Raw genomic sequence first — 20,671 nt, 5'->3', positions numbered from 1 at the left:
GGGAGGGGAGGGAGACACACAAACATGCAGTCCAGGAATAGCAGGTGTTATAAGTTCTATAATCTAAAATACTTTAGCACAATGTGATATTCTTCACATATTAGTTGAAGTGACCTTCTAGGAATAATTTATTGCCCTATGAAGGAAGTCACAAACTCCAGATCTGATCAGCTAGCATTTAATCAGAGATATCTATGCTCCTGGAGCTGTTACTACAAGACTTTCCGCTATCATTATCTCTAGCTGATACCATAGGTTTGGTTAATTCACATAATAAATGCTAGGAAAAATTTTTGTGAAAATTTTTGGGCTGTTAATCAGATAACCAATATTCCAAATAGTGTTCTCACTGATGAAATCAAAGTTTATGAATTGGCTACAGGAATTTATGCATATTTTAGCCCTCAAATAAATAAAATAAATGTGAGAATCTAGTGAGCCGTTCATTTTTTGGAAAGGTTCCCAAAGACTGGTTCTATAACAGAACTGGGTCTAGCCACTTAGTTAAGAGTCTGGTTGCCTGATGCAGATTGTAAATCTAACTGACTTTTGCCTTTAGAATATTGTCACATTTGTCTTGAGTAAGTATTGCATGCTAGGTCTCCTCAAAATACACAAAAGAACAGAGAGCTCGGAATTCATTAAGTGTACAGAACAGAGTACATGAATTGCTTCATATCTGCTTGTTAATAAATATTTGTTTAGTGGATGTCTATATGAATGACAGCATTTGGTCTGAAGTTTGCTTCCTTTATAACTTGATAGGGAGGTTGGAAGGTGAAGGATGTAGTTAACTCTGACCACCTTTAAATACTGGTAGCTACTATTATTTAACAAAGAGGATCTCATGGTTGTACCTGACCAAATTGCTTAGGCCAAGTCATTGAAACAGACTTGCATGGGGATAGGATCTCTAATTTCTGGGTTACAAAGAGATCCTAATCCAAACTATCAGATGCTTTCTTTTCTCAGAAAGTCTGATTATGTCTTTGGACTATAACCAAAATATCCCCTAGCTTCTGCTGGACTTTCCCAGAAGCTAAAAAAAAAAAAAAAAATCATGAAGTTTTAAAACTCATTGTGGATGCAGTTTGCCCCCTAAGGCAATACAGAATGAGAAAAACACAGTGAGGGCATGTGAAAGTTTTACAGGAGAGAATCATCACTTTCCCTTTCTATAATCCTTTGTTCAATATTCCATAGGGTTTTGTCATCTTCTTTCTTGTTTACTTAGAGTTTGTAAACTCTTTCTGTTAACATTTCTCCATATTTTATATTTCTTCATTTAAAAAAGAAGGAAAGGAAGAAAAGGGAAGGGAATGTAACAAAAGGTCTCAGTCACCCAGGTTGAGCAGTAAAGCCTTACTTAGATGTAAAGAGCAAGGTGATTATGAGAAACTCCTGCATTTTCCAGTATTTTCCCTCAAAATATCATTTCGCCCTCTTGAGTACTTCCCCTTCTTGCAGATCCCTTTTAGAAGGTTCAGGGAAAGAGGTGAATTATACTGTCATTTGCTCCCTTCAACCCTGTTCTTAAATGGATAGAATTTGGTAAAGCAAAAAACTCAAAGCAGCTTTGGAAAGGAATAGAGGTCTCCACAGCTACACTATAGTCCCATCCAGGGTAAAAGGAAGGAGTGATCTCTGTCTTGCTAAGAGAGGACAAGAGGTGGTGCTGAACCCTTCTAGTCCATCCTTCTTTCTACTTTTTCTCAGTGGGGGTTGGGGTGGGTGAAGAGCAGAATGTATCACAGTGCAAGTATTTTATTCATTCCTGTCACCCTCTTCTCCTACTCAAGAGATGATCACTTACCTGCTGATGACTGCCACATTTAATTCTTCTGCTCCAAACTAGCTGAAGTACAAATCACTATACCCAGTTAACCCCTATACGTGTCTTTCTTAATTTAGAGTCCTTCAATAATTTTTCAAGGATTCACATAGCCTTAAGAATATAGCTTTAACTCCTTAATCCAGCATTCAAGGCCCTCCACGACGTGGACCCTGATTGCCACTCTAGTCCTGGCCTCTACTCCACTCCTTGTTTTGCCTCCTCCCCCACCATAACATAGTGCCCTTTGACCCACCCTTGCAGAACCACTTACAGGTACCTAAAAAATCACACTGATGTACATCTACATCTTTACCATTATGCATGGGCTTGTCTCTTCTGCTTACAATGCCTTCATTTTTTTTTTCCCTTATAGCCCGTTGTTCTATATTTATAATATTTATGTGACTCCAGGTAATGGAATTTTGATTCTCAGGTCTTTATTGGACATTTGTAGTAACTCTGAATCTGTATTTGTGAATAATATGTGATAACTACAGGTAAACTTTAATTTTTAATCCTTACTTTACTATGTGATAAAAATGGGGGAAAGGCAAAGAAAGTGTATGAGCCATCAAGCACAATTTATCTTCCTACTGTCTTACCCACAAACATGAGAAGAGTAAGTGCCTTGTTACCATCCCAGACACCGCCTTCAATATAGCACTATCACCACCTTCCATCTCGCAGATTATGGAATAAAATCTCAAACCTACTTCCCCAGCAGCCTCGCTCCATCACGGAATGTGAGACCTGGAACGACCTTAGACACCATCTAATCTAACTCCTTAAATTCAATTGTGATTTATGCCCCTTCATATTCTTTTAGGGGAATGCAAATCTCAGTAAATGTAAATCTCACAGTAAATATTATGGTACTCAAAACCTGGGCAATTCCTAATAAAACATTCCTCCTGGAAGTCAGATTTTCTTGGGCAAAGGGAAACAACTGTCATTTTCTGAATGATCCTATTTAATAACAAAAGCTTTAACCTTACATGATAAGATATCTTAGAGTTCATTGCTCTCTTTCCGAAGAACAGACCCGAGAAAGGGAAGCCAGAATCAAGCTCAAGGTAGAGAAGCTCTCCTTGATACCCAGGAGAGTCTTGTTATAAAGTCTTTTTTAAATGAGTTGATTATAAATAAAAGTGGGCACTTACTTAAGCACACCAACACACGGAAGGACTCACAAATTCCCGGAGTGTTGCTGAGCTCTTGCAAATATTCCAGGTTATCAGAAATCCTCTCTATTCCAGCATCAGGAACATACTTCCAGACTGTGTTCTTGTTCTCGTGAGTCTGCCTGTCAGGTCCAAACAACAATGTATTTCCAAGTCACTCTGTGAGGATGGATTGATGGAGGAGGAAGGTAGAGAGAAAAAAAATTGGAGCAAGCACTCAGACAGGGAAGGAATTTACCTCAAGGCTTTTCAGGTTATGGCCAAAGCAGCTGAAAATCACATCTCAAACTTTCTTAACCATGTTTTATTTCTCTCTTTTGAAATGAAGTTTCCCCATTGTTTACTTTGGATTATACGATGTGTTTGGTAAATACTTTTCATGGAAGGTGTAAAGAAATAGTGAACATGTGTGTTTGTGTGTGTGTGTGTGTGTGTGTGTGTGTGTGTATACACTTATAGGCTAGAGTTTACAAAAGTCACTACCTCTGAGAGTAAATTATAAACTATCATATATTCAGAGATTTCCAGTAGTAGGCCTCTGAGAAAGAGATGGTGACCTATATAAATAAAGCCCTTACTCGTGCCTGACCTCATTTAGCCTTACCCATGAGGGTATTACAGAGCCTGCCTGCTCATGGATGTCAGGAAAGAAGAGGGATTGCTTGAGGGATGGGCTTCCCAATAGTTCTGCTTGCTTCCGTCTCCCTCCCCAAACACCCATATATGCGATCACATCCATAACATACAAACGCAAGCTTGTTTGTGCCAGATTCCATTAAGGTTCTGAAACCTGCTCTCAAAGCATCTTCCACATTGACATTAGAAACTGTGTCTACTTTGTTCACCATTTTACCCCAGGTGCCTCCCCCAAGACACTCTGCCATTGATTTATTGAATAAATAAATGAATAAGGGAATACATAGATTGCTATGTTGGAATTCTAATCCTTTTTATTTTATTTCTCCTTTTCTATGTTGGGTTATTCATGAAGGACTTGTCAGTCTTTGGGGAGTTATTGGTATTTTTAAGCTGCATTGTTTTTATAAAAGTAACATGCATTCATTGTAAAAAAGAAAAAAAAAACAAATTCAAACAAAATAAAACATCCAGAGAAGACAGTTTAAAATAACTTGGATTCCCTCAAACCAGATCTATTGGTGAGCATATTCCCAGACATCTTTCTATGGAAATAGGTAAATATGTAATATGTTTTATATACATGCCATAGGCATCTCTCTCTCTCTCTCTCTCTCTCTCTCTCTATCAGTGACCATTTTTCTAGATCTCTTTATAGAAAATATGTAAACGTAAAACATGCATTGTATAAATATACATAAGTTTGTCTAGACATCTCTTTATGGAAATGTACAAATGTATCAATATAAAAATGCTATTTTATATCAGTGAGATTCTTCCACTTTAGATATTCTGTATTTTTTTTTTTTCTCAACGGTAGGTACTGGCTTTATTTCCATGTTAATAAACATGAATGTCATCTTTTAGAACACTTCTGTATTAGTTCAGGCTGCTATAACAAAGTAGCATAGACTGGGTGGGTTACAGATGACAGAAATTTATTTTTTACCACTCTGGAGCTAGAAGTCTGAATGAGGGTGCCAGTACGGTGCTGTTTGGTGAGAGCCCTCTTCTGTGTTGCCAGCCTCTCATCGTGTCCTTACTCGGCAAAAGCAACAAAAGAGCTCTCTGAGGTCTCTTTTATACAGCATTAATCTTATTCATGAGAACACCATCCTCTTGCCCCAATCACTTCCCAAAGGCTCCCGCTCCTAATACCATCACATTGGGAGTCAGGGTTTCAACATATGAATTTGTCAATTTGGGGGACACACATTCAGTCCATGGCCTTGCCCTAACAGACTTACTTGCAAAACAGCTGAGGGGCCCAGGGTTGATTTTAATCTCTCTGAAACTAAGTATCCTGACGAGGAAACAGCAGTAGCAGCATCTGCCTCATGGGATTTTTATGAAAATCAAATGAGTTAATTCATAAAGTTTCTTTTTTTTTTTTTTTTTTTACATTTATTTATTTTTGAGAGACAGAGAAAGACAGCGTGAACGGGGGAGGGGCAGAGAGAGAAGGAGACACAGAATCCGAAGCAGGCTCCAGGCCCTGAGAAAGCTGTCAGCACTGAGCCTGATGCAAGGCTCGAACCCACAAACGGTGAGATCATGACCTGGGCCAAAGTCAGATGCTTAACCGACTGAGCCACCCAGGTGCCCCATAATTCAGAAAGTTTCTAAGATGATTCCTCACATATGGTTTTAACAACAACAATAAAAAAGCTGTTAGCCTGCAATTTTTAAAGGAATTAATGGCATCACAATAACCTTCCAGATGGGTTCTCCTGCTGCAATTTTAATTTTTACATATTTGAACTCCCAGCTATCAGTATCTGACAGGGGACTTCAAATCTCATACCTAATACTGTAGCTAGAAAATGGAAAGCTTTGATAATGATATTAACTATGAAATATGATAGAAGTTTGAAATTAGGATATTTGGTTGAAAATGAGAAACATCCCATACTAACTAGAAGAATATGAGGATATTCTTGGTTCATGTGACTGATAAGTTCTCCATTTTCTGCCTTTCTTTACTCTTTGCTGTAAAATGGCAAAATGGAAAGATGGCTGTTAACGCTTCTAGGGGTAGATGATCCTTACAACTAACCATCCCAGTAGAGAGAATTTAGTGTAATAATGGTTCCAGGACTACTCAAAAGGAGATATCTACTAAGGTTATTTAGTTCATGTGTCAATCTGCTGGAAGAGTTTATAGGAGTGTTTGTTTGTTGGGCATAAGGACAGATTAACCTAAACCATGTGAATGGCTGATGAACGGAGGACAGCTGGCTCCCCAAAGAGATACAGAGTGGACAAAACCTACTCACTTCTACCCAACAGGGGTTGGTCTACCCAATGCTAATATACTTTAAAATCTGGAAAAATGACCAAGGCATTATGAGACAACTTGATGTATATGTGTATTAGTTTTAATAAAGTAAAAATGCAAGAGACTCAATAAAATAGGTAAATGTTATATGACACTTGTCACGTGTCAGACACTGCTGTAAGACTTTACTTATAGTAACTCATTACAGCATCAAGAATTAAGTTTCCATTTTTGAGATGGGAAAATTGAGATACAAAGAGGTTAAGTAAAGTGACAAAGCTGGTCTTTGTATCTAGACAGTCTGACACTATATGCATGTCCTTAAACATCATGCTATTTATTATTCCTTTTCTCAGGTTGGTAGGAAATTCTTAAAATTAAATGACTAAGATGAAATTTAACCATATCGGAAGTAACAGCTGTGCTGGTTATTTTCAATTCGCCACTCTAGGTAGTGGTCTCCATATACTAAGCCTCTCTGGGCTCCTCCCCCTTACCCCTACCCTTGCTCCTTCAGGCCCAGAAGTAACAAGTTCTTGCTGGTACTAGCCTGAAGGTATTTTACTATCCCTTGTCGATATCCCTACTTCTGTCCCACAGCTTTGTAGAGTCCCTTTAACAAACTCCTCAATACCAAGCTTGATGGTGTCATCTCTTCCTTTCTATTTCCTGGCTGATATATCCAACAAAATTCTGTGAATACTTATTTGAATTTGAAAGAGGATATCCATTACAGAACTCACACACAGCTTTTCTCTTTGAATAGAAAGATAAATTATTTTTATGTAAGATGGGAAAAACCTAGTTTTAAGACTGTAAAGCACAAGTTTGTTACAAGAATTATTTGACTATTTTTGGATGGATTCTCCTTGGAGTTAATAAATACCTCTTTCAAAATACGGCTCTCCCTTTGGTGGGGTTTCCACATGGACAAATTAATTTATACCATATATCATACTGAGACCTCTGACACTAATATTTTATGGTCATATAAAGGAATGAAATAGGGCACCTGGGTGGCTCAGTCAGTTAAGTGTCCAATTTCGGCTCAAGTCATGATCTCGTGGTCAGTAGGTTTGAACCCCACATCGGGCTCTGTGCTGATAGCTCAGAGCCTGGAGCCTGCTTCAGATTCTGTGTCTCCCTCTCTCTCTGCACCTCCCCCACTCATGCTCTGTCTGTTTCTCTCTCTCTCTCAAAAATAAATAAACATTAAAAAAAATTAAAGGAATGAAATGGCCTCTTGCTTCTAAATTTTGTGTTTTGGTAAACAAAAAAAAAAAAATGGACAATGCTAAGAATAATACTGGGAATGGACTTAAAGCAGTTGGTCATGCACAATTTTTAGGTTCTGTGACAGAGCCACGTGTCCACCAAAAATGTGTTCCCCTTCCACAGCATGTCTGGCAACTGGAGGAAGCAACTGGCAATTGGAGGCATCTTCCTGGCCAGGGATCACATTATTTTAGCCTTCTTTATTAGCCTTCATTATTTCAGCCTCCTATCTGGCTGAGGCCATTTAACTTAATTTTGGACATTGAAATGCAGATAGAGGTAATGTTTGGCATTTAAAACCTCTCAATTAATTCCTCTTTGTACTCACTGAATGTTGACACTCAGGACAACCTTGAAAGGCACACGCTGTCACACCCTAGATGTTTGAATGCCTGTGTGGAGCAGGAGTTTTTCTCACTTTTAACTAGCATTTGTACTTTATGTGAGTGAGAAATAGACTCCTAGTGAGTTAACTCACTGCCATTTCTAAGTTAATGTGCTAAGTCAGTTCGTGTTACCCTTAAGTCGTACCAGTTCTTTTCAGAAGATAATGGTAGTTGCCTGAGAATGAGCTATGGCTCTACAACCTTGCTGCTAGGTTACGGTACAGCAAGTCTCAGACCAAATTCTGCCACGTTTATTAAACCAACATTCTTTAGTAAGCTGGGACAAAAATAATTCATATAACCTGTCTCGTAAGCTCAATAGATCTCAGATCCCTTTGTGTATTCCAACCACCACTTTTCATGAAAGTTTTACTGAAGGTGGTCACAATAACATCCCCCCAAAGGGAAGAAGAATCAGATGACATCAGATAACCAGAAATCATTGACATCAGTGCCTGGACACAGGCCTATGTGGAGCTCAAACCTCCTAATGTCTAGGTTATCAGGTTTGCTAGGTTATTATCCTCTGTTCATGCATGAGTATATCAAAAATTGTAGCCAATCCTTGTATCTTAAATAGACTTAACTTCAACAATTAGAACCCATTGATAACATTTACCTTGCTCGTTATCAAGTCATCAATTTCACCAATCAAAACCCATTTTTTTAAATTTTTTTTAATGTTTATTTATTTTTCAGACAGAGAGAGACAGAGTGCAAGTGGGGGAGGGGCAGAGAGATAGGGAGACACAGAATCTGAAACAGGCTCCAGGCTCTGAGCTGTCAGCACAGAGCCTGATGAGGGGCTTGAACCCACGAACCGTGAGATCATGACCTGAGTTGAAGTCGGACGCTTAACCGACTGAGCCACCCAGACGCCCCTCAAAACCCATTTCTGACATTAGTATGGAAATTAGCAAAGCTTCAAATATCAATCAACTTGATTGATCAGCATCTCTAAAGTATGGACCTTTCTGATATCAGGTTAGCTGATCAGTCTTGGACTGAGCCTTCAAGTTTTGAATGGGTTGTAGCTTAGCCTAAGTATTCCACACATGATATCCATTGTATAAACTAAAGACCTTCTAAGTAAACTCCAGATACCCTAACAAGTAATACGATGGGAAAATATAGGATAAAACAGGCAGGGAGGGAAAGGATTAGGACCTGAGGTCCCTGGGTGGGAAAAGACACATATATTGGAACAATGCTGGGAATGTCAGACTGCAGCAAATCCCTTCAGGCATAAGGTCCCTCTTAAGAATGTAACAGACACCACCTACTCACTCTCAGGTTCCCCTCAGGAATTTGACAATCAAAATACCTAGCTAAACCATAAAACCTATGACCCACAAGGAAGGGTATGGCCATAGACCACCCAATGGAAACAAGCCAATCAGGAATAGACAACCCAGCACCTAGAGTTATCCAGCCAATAAGGGTAGAACTTGAGGGAAGGGAAGGAGGTGGGGAGACACCAGAACCTTATAAAACCAGGACCCTTGCCTATTGTCTGTAAAGAGGGCTTTCCTACTATCCTTACTAATCTTATACTCTAATAAACTTTGCCTGCTGTTCATTTTGTGTCCACCTCTTCATTCTTCGAAGTCGCAAGACAATGAATCTTGGGTATTGAGGTAAAAAATCCTGCAACAGTAATATAACCAAGCCTGAAGATAGAGTGTAGGTGTGAATTCAGTGTCTGCCATAGCACACTGTATTTAAACCCAGCATAATGTTTATGAGGCTATATCACCATTGTGTAATTACTACTTTCCAGCCAGACTGGAGAGAAAACAAACACTGTGTCTATGGTGTTAATGATCATTCTGCAGGACGGAGTGTAACACCTGGCACGTAGGATTCACTCAGTAAATACTGGTGGAAATGTTTAATGAAATTTCTGTGAAGTGAAACAATACAGGAATGTCTTCATTCCCGAGACAGGGAGAAGTTAGGAGAATGTGCACTCATCTTTCCCTAAAATGTGTCTTCCTCTAGTTTTTCTCCATAAAGGAGATGTAGTAAAAGGAATACCAGCCCATTGCCTAAGCATGGTAATTGCTCAATAAATACTTAATGAGAGAAGACAATGCACTTGCCCCTCTTTTCTGACAGCACTCTCATGGAACCTTTTTTAAAATGAAGCTGTCATGTTCCAGCACACCCAAATGTGCAAAGATGGTGAGGTGGTGTGGCATTGGCCTTGAAGCTCCCACTTCCTGTGGTCTGGGGTCTCCAATGCTCCCCCTATCCTCTCAGCACTTCCGTTGCTTCCAAGGGGAACAAAGGTCACTTCTCCTCTTGCAGGCTGCAGAGCGGCCTGACCCTCAGGCTCCCGTATGTAGTCCCTCTCCTCCTCAAATCTGCACTCTCTCTACATGAGTGTTGGATGTGGTTCTGTGCCAAGTGCACTGTTCTCCTGCAGGCCTGCAGCCTCCCCGGGGCTATGCCGGGCAAAATGGACCATCGCCTCTGGGGCTCCTGACCCCCGGGGCTGAGCTGCTCTGAAGTTGCTATCACATCAAACTCATCCAAAGTAGGACCCGTGAAAGGAAAAAGTGCTGCTGTGCAATATGCCCTTTTGCCCTCTCAGCCCTGCTGGAATAGGAAAGCTGTTCTCTCTCATAGTGATATAGTGAGTTTTCCTGGTCCTGTTCTCCTTTCTGAATTTGCGGTGCCACCCTCTGGGAAAATTTTGAAAGGTCAAAATGGGCAAAAGATTACTGGATGTCCTTTGGATGTAATGTTTGGTCTGTGCATTTGCTTGTATGCTTGTCTGGCTGTCTACAATTCTGTACATTGAAGAAAGTCAGGAATAATAGTTTTTGTCTAGAGGCTCACAAATTCATTTGGAGCAGTTTAATTTCCACCCTATAGGAATAATTATTCCAAACATTATATTTTATTATCCTGTAGGATATGTTTTACATCTATTAGCAAATTCATTTCAGCAGTCGAATTACCTATGTCTTCAGTTATCCTCTGAACTGGTTATAACATCTTACTGTTTATCTAACAAGTTAGTAGGTTAAATGTGCTATTGAGTTAAATGGAATCTTTAACATGTGTTTATTTTATATCTGCATGGGAATAATTTTGCCTGTGGAAAACTGTATTTTAGCATCATCATTCACCTTTGTCATGTAAGTCAGCAGCCTCAGTGTCAATTTCTCCTTTCTTCAACCCCCAAATTCAGTGAGTCACCAGAGCCAAACAAATCCGTATTTACAGTATCTTCAGATACATTGCTGGCCTCTCTATTATCCATTTTTGCTGACAAATTCTTCATTCTAGCCCTCATCTTCTCTGTTTAATGATGTCTATTTCTCCAACTCCCCAACCCCGAACCTAAATTTCTCACAACAACTGAAGTGATCAATTTAATATGCAAATTTGGTTCTACTATGATGCTTTAGACACTTCATGTTTCCCCGTTGCTCCAAAGCAAGTAAGGTTCCTAGCAAGGATCACAAAGTTTTCCCTGATTTGCTCTTTGCCCCCCCCCCCCCCCAGAGCTTTTTTCTCTCCTGAGATCAGTAACACCGAATTACTTTCATTCCTCTGGAAACTAACCCCTAAACTTCTCCCAGTACAACTTCTCCCATACTCTATTTCAAGAAACTTTTTATTTGCCTAGGTCACCTATGAGATTGTAAACATCAGAAATCAATAATGAGATATATATTTGTACTCATTTTCTATTGAGTAACAAATTGCCACAAACTTGGCAGCTTAACATGACACCTTTTTTATCTCACAGTTTCTGTGGGGCAGGTGTCCCAGCTTGACTTAACTAGATCCTCTGCCGGTGGGCTCACAAGGCTGCAATCAAGGTTTGAGCCCACCTGTCTGGGAAAGGACTTGTGTCCCCTCATTTCCTTATGGAGGTAGGTTTCATGACAGCTTGCTTCCTCAAAGCCAGCAAAGGAGAGAGGGCCTTCACATGGAATCATGTAGCCAGATGGAGTACCATACAACATAAGTAATCTAATCACCATATTCTATCTGTTTGAATAATGTCTTTTAAAGGGGACTGATTTGGGGGCACCCAGGTGTCACTCGGTTAAGGGTCTGACCTTTGAATTTGGCTCAGGTCATGATCTCACAGTTTGTGAGGTCGAGCCGTATGTGGAGCTCTGTTCTGACAGCACGGAGCCTGCTTGGGATTCTCTCTCCCTCTCTCTTTACCCCTCCACTACTCATGCTCTTAATCTCTGTCTCTCAAAACAAATAAATAAACTTAAAATAAAGGGGACTGATTTGTTTCTAGGCCAATTTTTGGTTGAAGATTGTCCAAGGGAAGGGCAGGTGGTAGGAATAATGAGTCAGAGAATAACTTGGACTTTTGTTTGTTTCCAGACACTTTTTCAATATTCTCTCCCAAGGCTATTACTCAGCACATAACAGAGATTCTCACTGACTCAAAGTGAAGCCCCTTCTTTGTAAGAAGCGTGTGTGTGTGTTTTGCTGTAGCAGCTGGCCAGCATCACTAGCTACACCACCCACATTTTTCACTGCAATCTGTCATACCAGTAGTTTAATTGAGGGGTTGGGGAAACCCGCTACTCACTTCCTCATTCATCTACCTCATCAGCCAGTCCAGGCAAGTGCCAAGTGGAGTTCAAGGCTATTCTCACAGTCTTTCCACATTCCAGCGTCTGCCTATTTCAAAAGAAGTATTCTTGATATATTCCCTGAGGTTATGCACACTACTTTTGACGTCGGCCACGGTACTCTACCCTCAGCCTCCTGCCTCAATGCAGCTGTGCTGGGAAGCCCTTCTTTACAGGTTATAACTGTTCAATTATTGAAGCAGCATAGGGATGCCTTTACTTTCTTTAACTGGAAAGCATCAGAACAGTTTTCTGTACACTCTGCTACACTGATTAACTAACATGCAATGGGCTTGTCTGAGTTTCACACAGTCTTTTCAAGGTCTAGTCACCACCCATCAGCTACATCTCTCTGCACTGCCCCAAACAGATCCTTACTCCAATACAGAATTTGTTTTAATTTATATATTGATACTTCACTTCAATTTTAAATAGATATTTGAATGTACAGAACCACTTGCGAATGTATGACACTGCTCCCACTTCATTGCTTATGTAATGCTTCTGCTTCCAATGTCTTCTTCTTGTCCCTCCAAACTGACAGCTTCAAAACTCAGCTCAAGCATTACCGTCTCTGGGAATTCCTTTTTACATTCCCTCAACTCAGGCTAATAAATCTTTAAAATAATATTCTCTGAAGGTAATGACTAGTTTATGTATTTGTCTTCCCTAACAGACGATAAGCTCTTGGAGGGAGGGAATTTGTCTAATATTCTTTGTATCAGCAGAGCCTAGAATAGTGTCTGCCCATAAAATGTTTTTAGGAAAAACTTGTTGAATTATTCTTTTCTTTGGAAACGCTTACAAAAGTAATGTTTTACGGCACAAAGATACTACTAGAAACCTCACTGCAGACTGACATCAGATTATTCAAATTAACAGTTTATCAAAAAGTGTTGTCCCTCGAACAGAGTTTCCTCAGAAGGATATTGTGGGACTTTGCTAAAGAATTTGGCAAAATAAAGATTTATCTGAGCCATGCCTGGTTAGCCCTATCAGTAAGGGAATTAAGTTAATTTGGAATTATTTTTCACATTGCATCCAAAATGAATCCAACGTACAAGTTGCCATGTGATAACTTTCTGTGCCTAGAATCACTTTCTACCTTCTTCTGGGAATAGCTACCCATTTCTCTGGTATTAAGTTCTCCTCTGAGCATATTGTTCTGATGGGGACAGCCAACATTATTACGACATGGGTCCAAGTCACCACACAGAGCAGCAATCCTAGCCCCAATCATATAGCCACTGGAGCAGTCACCAGTCTTACCCAGGACTGGTTGGCAGGAACTGGCTGAAATGAGGCTGTCCTTCTGGATCATGATCCTGGCCCTGTGGAGAAGTCCAAGAAGATGAAGCCTGCAAACAGAAAGAAAAGGAGGGGAATAATGAGAGTAACCTTTTGGTTGTCACTTTGCATTGCTGAGATCCAGGTCATTGTCCTGGTTCTGGTGACATTTCCTTTCTTTCTGCAAGCCAGCCTCTTGTGCTTCTTGAAAGAAACAAAAATCCATGTTTTGCTCAGGCTAGTACATGCTGGATTGCTGTCATTAGCAATTAAATATTTCCCTGAGGGGCTTTACTAAGGAAGCAGCAGTGAAATTGTTTACTCAGATTTCTCTTTTGAAGCCTGACGGAGTTCTGCCCCTCTCCGTTTCAGCTCTACAGAATGGTCTCTAACATACGTAAGTCTTCTCTAACCACAGCAAAGATTGACAACATTTTACAGTTTGAAGAATATGGGGCAAGCTCAAAATTTGTATGGTGACTCCGAAAGGGAAAGATGTGGGCACCTGGGAGGCTCAGTTGGTCAAGCGTTCGACTTCTGCTCAGGTCATGATCTCATGGTTCCTGAGTTTGAGCCCCTCATTGGGCTCTCTGCTGTCATCCAGAGCCTACTTTGGATTCTCTGTCTCCCTCTCTCTCTGTCCCTCCCCTGCTCATGCTCTCTCTCTCTCTTTCTCTCTCTCTTTCAAAAATAAATAAACATAACAAAAGTGAACAGATGTACTCCAAATTAATAAAAGATCTTATTATATATTAGCAAATAAGGTTGAGAATAAAGATTTATAGTATAAATAGTGTCTTAGTCTTACAAAATTATTATCATTAAATGGTTCCTTTGAATAATGGGCCTCTGTGGATATATTTACAGTGTAATTTGGCTAATTCAAACTTTTCAGAAATATTTGAATATATTAAATAGGCATGGAAGAACACCCATGAATTGCTAAATAAGAACATTTGCCTTTCCTTATATCGTTCACAAATAAAACAACATTTTAGAGATTCCAAACCCTCTAACCATTGATCATACAGCCAGACGTAAAACAAAAACAGAGATACCACTCTGACATATTTATTGAAGCCATAATATAATTTCATGGTGAAACAAATATTTCAGACAAAAAAAGTGCATATTTCCAAATGCTCATAGTCGAAATAAAAATTTAATCTTTTAGAATTTACAAAATAATATTTTAAATAGGTGGGGAGACTGAACACCTTGTTTCAAAATGTACTATTACTTATAACACCTATTTATATAATTTTTCCATCATTAGTGATAAAGTTTAAAAGCACAAATTATAGTGCATTTAAAATGTGTTTAATAGCATATGAATAAGTTAAATAGAAAAAGAAGTACATTCTTCCATTAAATAAAAATGAAATTTAAAGATAAAACAGAAACAACTCTGCTGGAAAGGTTAAAATATATTTCTGAGAATATCAAAAATATTTCTTAGCACTAATTAGACACATAGCCCTGAAAATTATCAATTAATAACATTTAGAACCCAATATAGGCAAATGCACAAGTTTGAAAATACAAGTTAAAAGGTAACATTAACACAAACTGCTTCCCTTTGATAACAGATTAAAGCTAATTTCATTTTAACAATATTACCAAATTTTTTTAAAAACGTGTCTTATCTCGGGGCGCCTGGGTGGCGCAGTCGGTTAAGCGTCCGACTTCAGCCAGGTCACGATCTCGCGGTCCGTGAGTTCGAGCCCCGCGTCGGGCTCTGGGCTGATAGCTCAGAGCCTGGAGCCTGTTTCCGATTCTGTGTCTCCCTCTCTCTCTGCCCCTCCCCCGTTCATGCTATGTCTCTCTCTGTCCCAAAAATAAATAAACGTTGAAAAAAAAAAAAAAAAAAATTAAAAAAAAAAAAAAAAAAAAAAACGTGTCTTATCTCAATTTATTTTAGTTATAATATGGAAAGGCACTTTTAGTATCGAGAACCTAGTTAGGGTTGATTTAAATGCTAGACAAGTGAACTAGAATTTGACCAATATGCTCAAGCCATTACAATATGCAAATCATCTAAACAAACTCTGTGAAAGAAACCATCTTTTGTCACAGAAAGCAGACATCTTGTAGTCCAAAAACTGTGAACTGCTTTTGACAAAGACATAAGTGTAAAAACAATAAAAGAAGCAAGCAGTGTATATAGAGTTAAATGTAGATTTAAAACGATTCATTCAAATCAAGAACAGTGTTGTATACAAGTTTGCCAGATTATAATTTATATTTAGGTACATTTTTTATTTATGCATTCATGACAGCCTAATGAGTGGAGCAAAGTGAAAACAGCCTCTACAACAATTACACAGGGTCAAATATTGAAAGGACTCACAAGACTCCACAGACTGTATTCATGTGAAGCTTCCAGAAAACTAAAGGGTATGGAACAGAGGGGGAAACAATGCCCAAGCAGTCAGAGAGGCTCAGACTTGCAGGCCAGCCCACTTAGGGACCCGTTCTCAGTAAACACCAAACGTATCTTGATTTCAGGGGGGCTTAGGTGCAAGTTTACACTGGGGTCTTTTATACCCTGCTGGTCATCTGGCCAACCTAGGCTGTGCAATGATTACACTAGGTGTAAAGCCTCAATTCATACATCACTCAACAGCAGATAAGCCAGTCCTGCTGCCTCCAGGGCTGTTTTGAACATTAAACAGCACATTATAAATCACTAACTACATATCTCACTCTTATCTCACCCAGGGATCCGTGCCAGACTTCCAGACATCCCTGGAGACAAGCAGAGCATCGTCTCAGTCCAGCTACAAACTCAACCAATCCTACACAAAACACACATAGAATAATATCATAGTAGTCAGGATTCTTTCTTTTGAGTTTAATTAATATGCATATCTTCATTTGTACCTCTTATGATAAAAGTTTGAGCAACTTTTGGTGAGCTTTCCAAATTTTACAGCTGGCGCCTAATTTTTTTTAATGTTTATTTATTTTGAGAGAGAGCGAGCACACACAAGTGGGAGAGGGAGAGAGAGAATCTCAAGCAGGCTCTGTCGCTGTCAGCACAGAGCCCCAAGCAGGGCTCAATCTCATGAACCATGAGATCATGATCTGAGTCAAAATCAAAAGCCAGTTGCTCAACCAACTGAGCCACCCAGGCGCCCCAACAGTTGGCCCTTCAAACAACATATTAAGGATTCACATATAAGCATACAAGGCAGCATCAATCAATCAATCCTGTTTGGAAAAAAATCCAAGTGTCAGCAACTAGCACATTTTATAGGCAGTTCATGAGTTACACAAACAAAAAGAAGCATATGGGAATAGCTGTATGTTTAGCTCACTTACAATATAAAATAAAATAAAATAAAATAAAATAGTATAGAAAAGAATACACAACTTGTTCTGAAGTTAAATACATGAAAATCTAAAATAAATATTTGCTTAAAAACATGTTATACAAACATTCCCAACCACAAAAAGAAAGTATAATTTTAGGAATAATTTTCAATATCGCCAACTCACGACTTATACAATTTCTTCCTAAACTGACAGTTTGTTCCAAATTTGATTTTCATCTCTCTTCATCATTTCTTTTAAGTTTATTTATTTATTTTGAGAGAGAGAGAGCAAGAGAGCATGAGCAAGGGAGGGGCAGAGAGACAGAGAGAGAGAGAGAGGGAGAATCCCAAGCAGGCTCAGCACTGTCAGTGCAAACCTGCTATGGCACTCCATCCCATGAACCATGAGATCACGACCTGAGCAGAAACCAAGAGTCGGGCACCTAACTGACTGAGCCACTCAGGTGCCCCTCTTCATCATTTATTTCTAAGACATAATATAGAAGAGGTACTTCAACAGATAAAATGAAAAAAACATAAGTCTCTTGTTAAAATTTTTGGTTATGAGTAACATGATTCGTTTTCCATGTTTTCTTGCTTTTCCAAATTAATGTACGTGTCCTATCCTTACCGAAGAAGAAGAAGTAGAAGAAGTAGAAGTAGAAGAAGAAGAAGAAGAAGAAGAAGAAGAAGAAGAAGGAGGAGGAGGAGGAGGAAGAGGAGGAGGAGACGGAGAAGGAGGAAGGAAAAGAAAGCAAATCAGGAAGATGATGGGCAATAAGCATTGTACTGCACACATAGAGGGTAATTACTTGCTAATGATTTTTTCTACCATATGCTATTACTGTAGATAAATCAAAATTAGCCATTTACCATTCACGGGTTTGTGTTTTTCAATGTTAACAGACATATCCCAAATATAGGTCTTCCTACCCTTGCCCTGGAATTAGATGCAGTGCTCCAGAGTTGCTGATCACATTTATAGGCTGAAGCAAATAATTCTGTGTTCGATACTCCCCATTCACCCATCACATTTTTAGACCAGTGAGGTCATGTTTCACACAAAGAGAACTTGGACGAGTGATCACAGAAAGGCACTCCAAAGCTAGATGTATGAATAAGAGACAAGGAACAGTCAGACTCAGTGGGTGTAAGTCTGGCTAAGCATTTAAAAAAAAAAAAACACAAACCCTGGAGATCTTTAAAAAATGATGCTCATGCCACTGCTTCTAGCTGCACAGGCTGTGCACTGAACAACTTCAAGGGGCACCATGCATATAATTATGATGCGAATGGAATCCCATGGAGCTGTGAGATATAGCAGTGCCACTGGGCCCCACTAGTAAATGTCTGGAAATGGTCATGGGGCTTTTGTGCTTTTAAAAGATGATTTTAATATACAGTCAGAGTTGAGAACCACTGGTCTAAACCATTCTTTTTTTCTAAGCTAATTATATGCCTTTGAGATTCATGTTGAGATTGTTATTGTTTTCTATATATGCCTGCTGAGCAGCTTCTTTCTTGTCCATTAATAACCTTAGGAATTTCTTTTTTTTTTTTTTTAGTATGTCTAACAATAATCTTTCCCCCGTAACACAAGAACATTTGCTTTTGTTCCTACGTTCACTTACCTTTTTCCATCAGCCCCAAAGTTTGAAGAAGCTAGTTGAGTCATATGTTCCTTTTTGTAATTATTTAATTTTAATTAATAACAATTTGAGTAATAATAATTATGTTATTTTTACATCGAAGTGATGTGGATTCTATTTTTCTAAATACTCTGCACATTGCAACAATTCTTTTTAGGAAATAAACACACTTGTAAAAGGAAAATTATCTTCTAAGCATTACATGATCCTTGTGCTTTTAAAACCATTGAAGCCTGCTAAAGAAGTAGAAAAAGGAGGGGCGCCTGGGTGGCTCAGTCATTTAAAAGCCTCTGACTTAGGCTCAGGTCATGATCTCACAGTCTGTGGGTTCGAGTCCCGTGTCGGGCTCTGTGCTGACAGCTCAGAGCCAGGAGCCTGCTTCAGATTCTGTGTCTCCCTCTCTCTCTGCACCTCTCTCTCTCTCTCTCTCTCTCTCTCTCTCAAAAATAAATAAACATTTAAAAAAAAAGAAGAAGAAAAAGGAGGAGGAGAAGAAAAACTATATGAGTAGCCAAATCATTTGTTAGTGAATAATCTGGGTGTTTGTTTGGTCCGCCCTCACAACCATTCTTTGGGGACATGAGCTGTTCCCATACCATATGTGGCTGCAGGGGCTGCTCAGAACAGGACCATTCTATTGCCACTCCTCTAGAATTTTTGGTTCAAGAGGTCTGGGGTGGTGTCTGAGAACTGGCATGTCTAACAAGTTCTTAGACAATGTTGATGCAGCTTGTCCAGGGACCACACTTTGAGAACCACTAATCTATTCAACCGAAATGTTTCTCAGTGGTGGAAATAGCATATTACTTGACAGAATTCCTTATAATTTCCTCAAAAATTTCTTGAAGCAAATAAAGAATAAAATGCACAATATGTCTTGTAATTTGAAATAGAATATCTTCCAAAAGTATGGTCAACGTTACGGTCTGCGGATTCACTGACATTGATGCGTGGTTGCGAGGAAATGGGAATACATGCCCTGTAAAAGAGTAGCTAAATGTGTAGCAGGAAATTCTGACTGCTAGGATAAGGTACCTGTCAGCCACCTTATTGATTGGTGTCCTTGAAAACTTGCTTCAGCTGGTCTGTTTTCTGCCTCAAGAATTACCAAAACAAAACAAAACAACCTGCACGTCTACTCTACCACTTGTGTAACTTAAAACAGCTAAGCTCTAAGTCAGGCTATTGATTTTATTGATCCAACACAGGGAGGAAACTCCATTCTAAAATTTTTGTTGATACAAACTGCCTCTAATGCATCAAACCGTTAAATCCAGTATGTGTGTGATAGAAAAGAAAGCAATATATGGAACTTAGTTTGGCATCCAGAAACCCATTTTTCTTTGATTATTCTTTTATTTTACATTCCCTTGCCATTTATACATTTCAGTCTATATCCTGTACCATATGCATATATGTTGCTTTACAATTTACCCCGTTTGTGTATATCTCAACAAACTGATCAAAAGCTATCCCACAGCACTGATCTCCTCTATCTTGTATCTCCTCACAGCATTCCTTTATTACTAAAAGGAATATTGATGGGGTGCCTGGGTGGCTCAGTTGGTTGAGTGCTCTATTCTTGACTTCAGCTCAGGTCATGGGATTGAACCCCATATCAGCTTTCTCTCTAAAATAATACAGATATAGATATATATGTAGATGTAAATATATAGAGATAGAGATAGATAGAGATAGAGATAGATAAATAAATGGAATATTGAGGGGAAATATTGAGGAAGAAAATACCCAAATACCCAGGTACTAAGGAGAATACTGAAAAACACTTTACTTAGGATGAACCACTTGCTACATTTATCTTCTTTATCAAGAATTAATGCAGATTATAAAAATAAGCCATTTGACTTTTTAAAAATCTATAAATAAAAGTGTAGGTAATTATTATTTGATACAAAGTTACTGTTGATTGCACAGAGAATACAGCTATTAAGAAAAAAAATAGAGCAAAATGTTTACAAAAAGAAAAAAGGCTGTGGCAGAATGGAAAGAGTGAGTAGGGACCTGGGTCTGCACTACACCTCCAAGAAAACACTTTGACCCAACTCCTCTGGTCACCCAAACACACCAAACTTCGGGCCACTCCTCTGCCCAGGCCGTCCTCCCCCAGCCTACTTCTCCTCGCTTGGATCAACTTCTGCTGCACACATCCTTCCTGTCCTACCGGTGTTCAAGTCCCTACCCTGTTGAGTAA

The 20,671-nt window shown here is 39.1% G+C and overlaps 1 long non-coding RNA gene across 1 annotated transcript in view; it reads right to left on the bottom strand.

The window, feature by feature from the left end:
* Positions 1 to 13,474: 13,474 nt before the first annotated feature.
* Positions 13,475 to 20,671, bottom strand: part of LOC147579228 (uncharacterized) — a 124,324-nt gene continuing 117,127 nt past the window's right edge. The window contains exon 3 of the long non-coding RNA XR_015253146.1: positions 13,475 to 13,564. This is a non-coding gene — a long non-coding RNA (uncharacterized LOC147579228). The remainder of the gene's footprint in view (positions 13,565 to 20,671) is intronic.

The sequence above is a fragment of the Puma concolor genome, chromosome B4 (assembly GCF_028749965.1).
Source record: "Puma concolor isolate L17-30 chromosome B4, mPumCon1.1.hap2, whole genome shotgun sequence".
NCBI lineage: Eukaryota > Metazoa > Chordata > Mammalia > Carnivora > Felidae > Puma > Puma concolor.
This window is presented reverse-complemented; position numbering and strand designations above follow the sequence as displayed.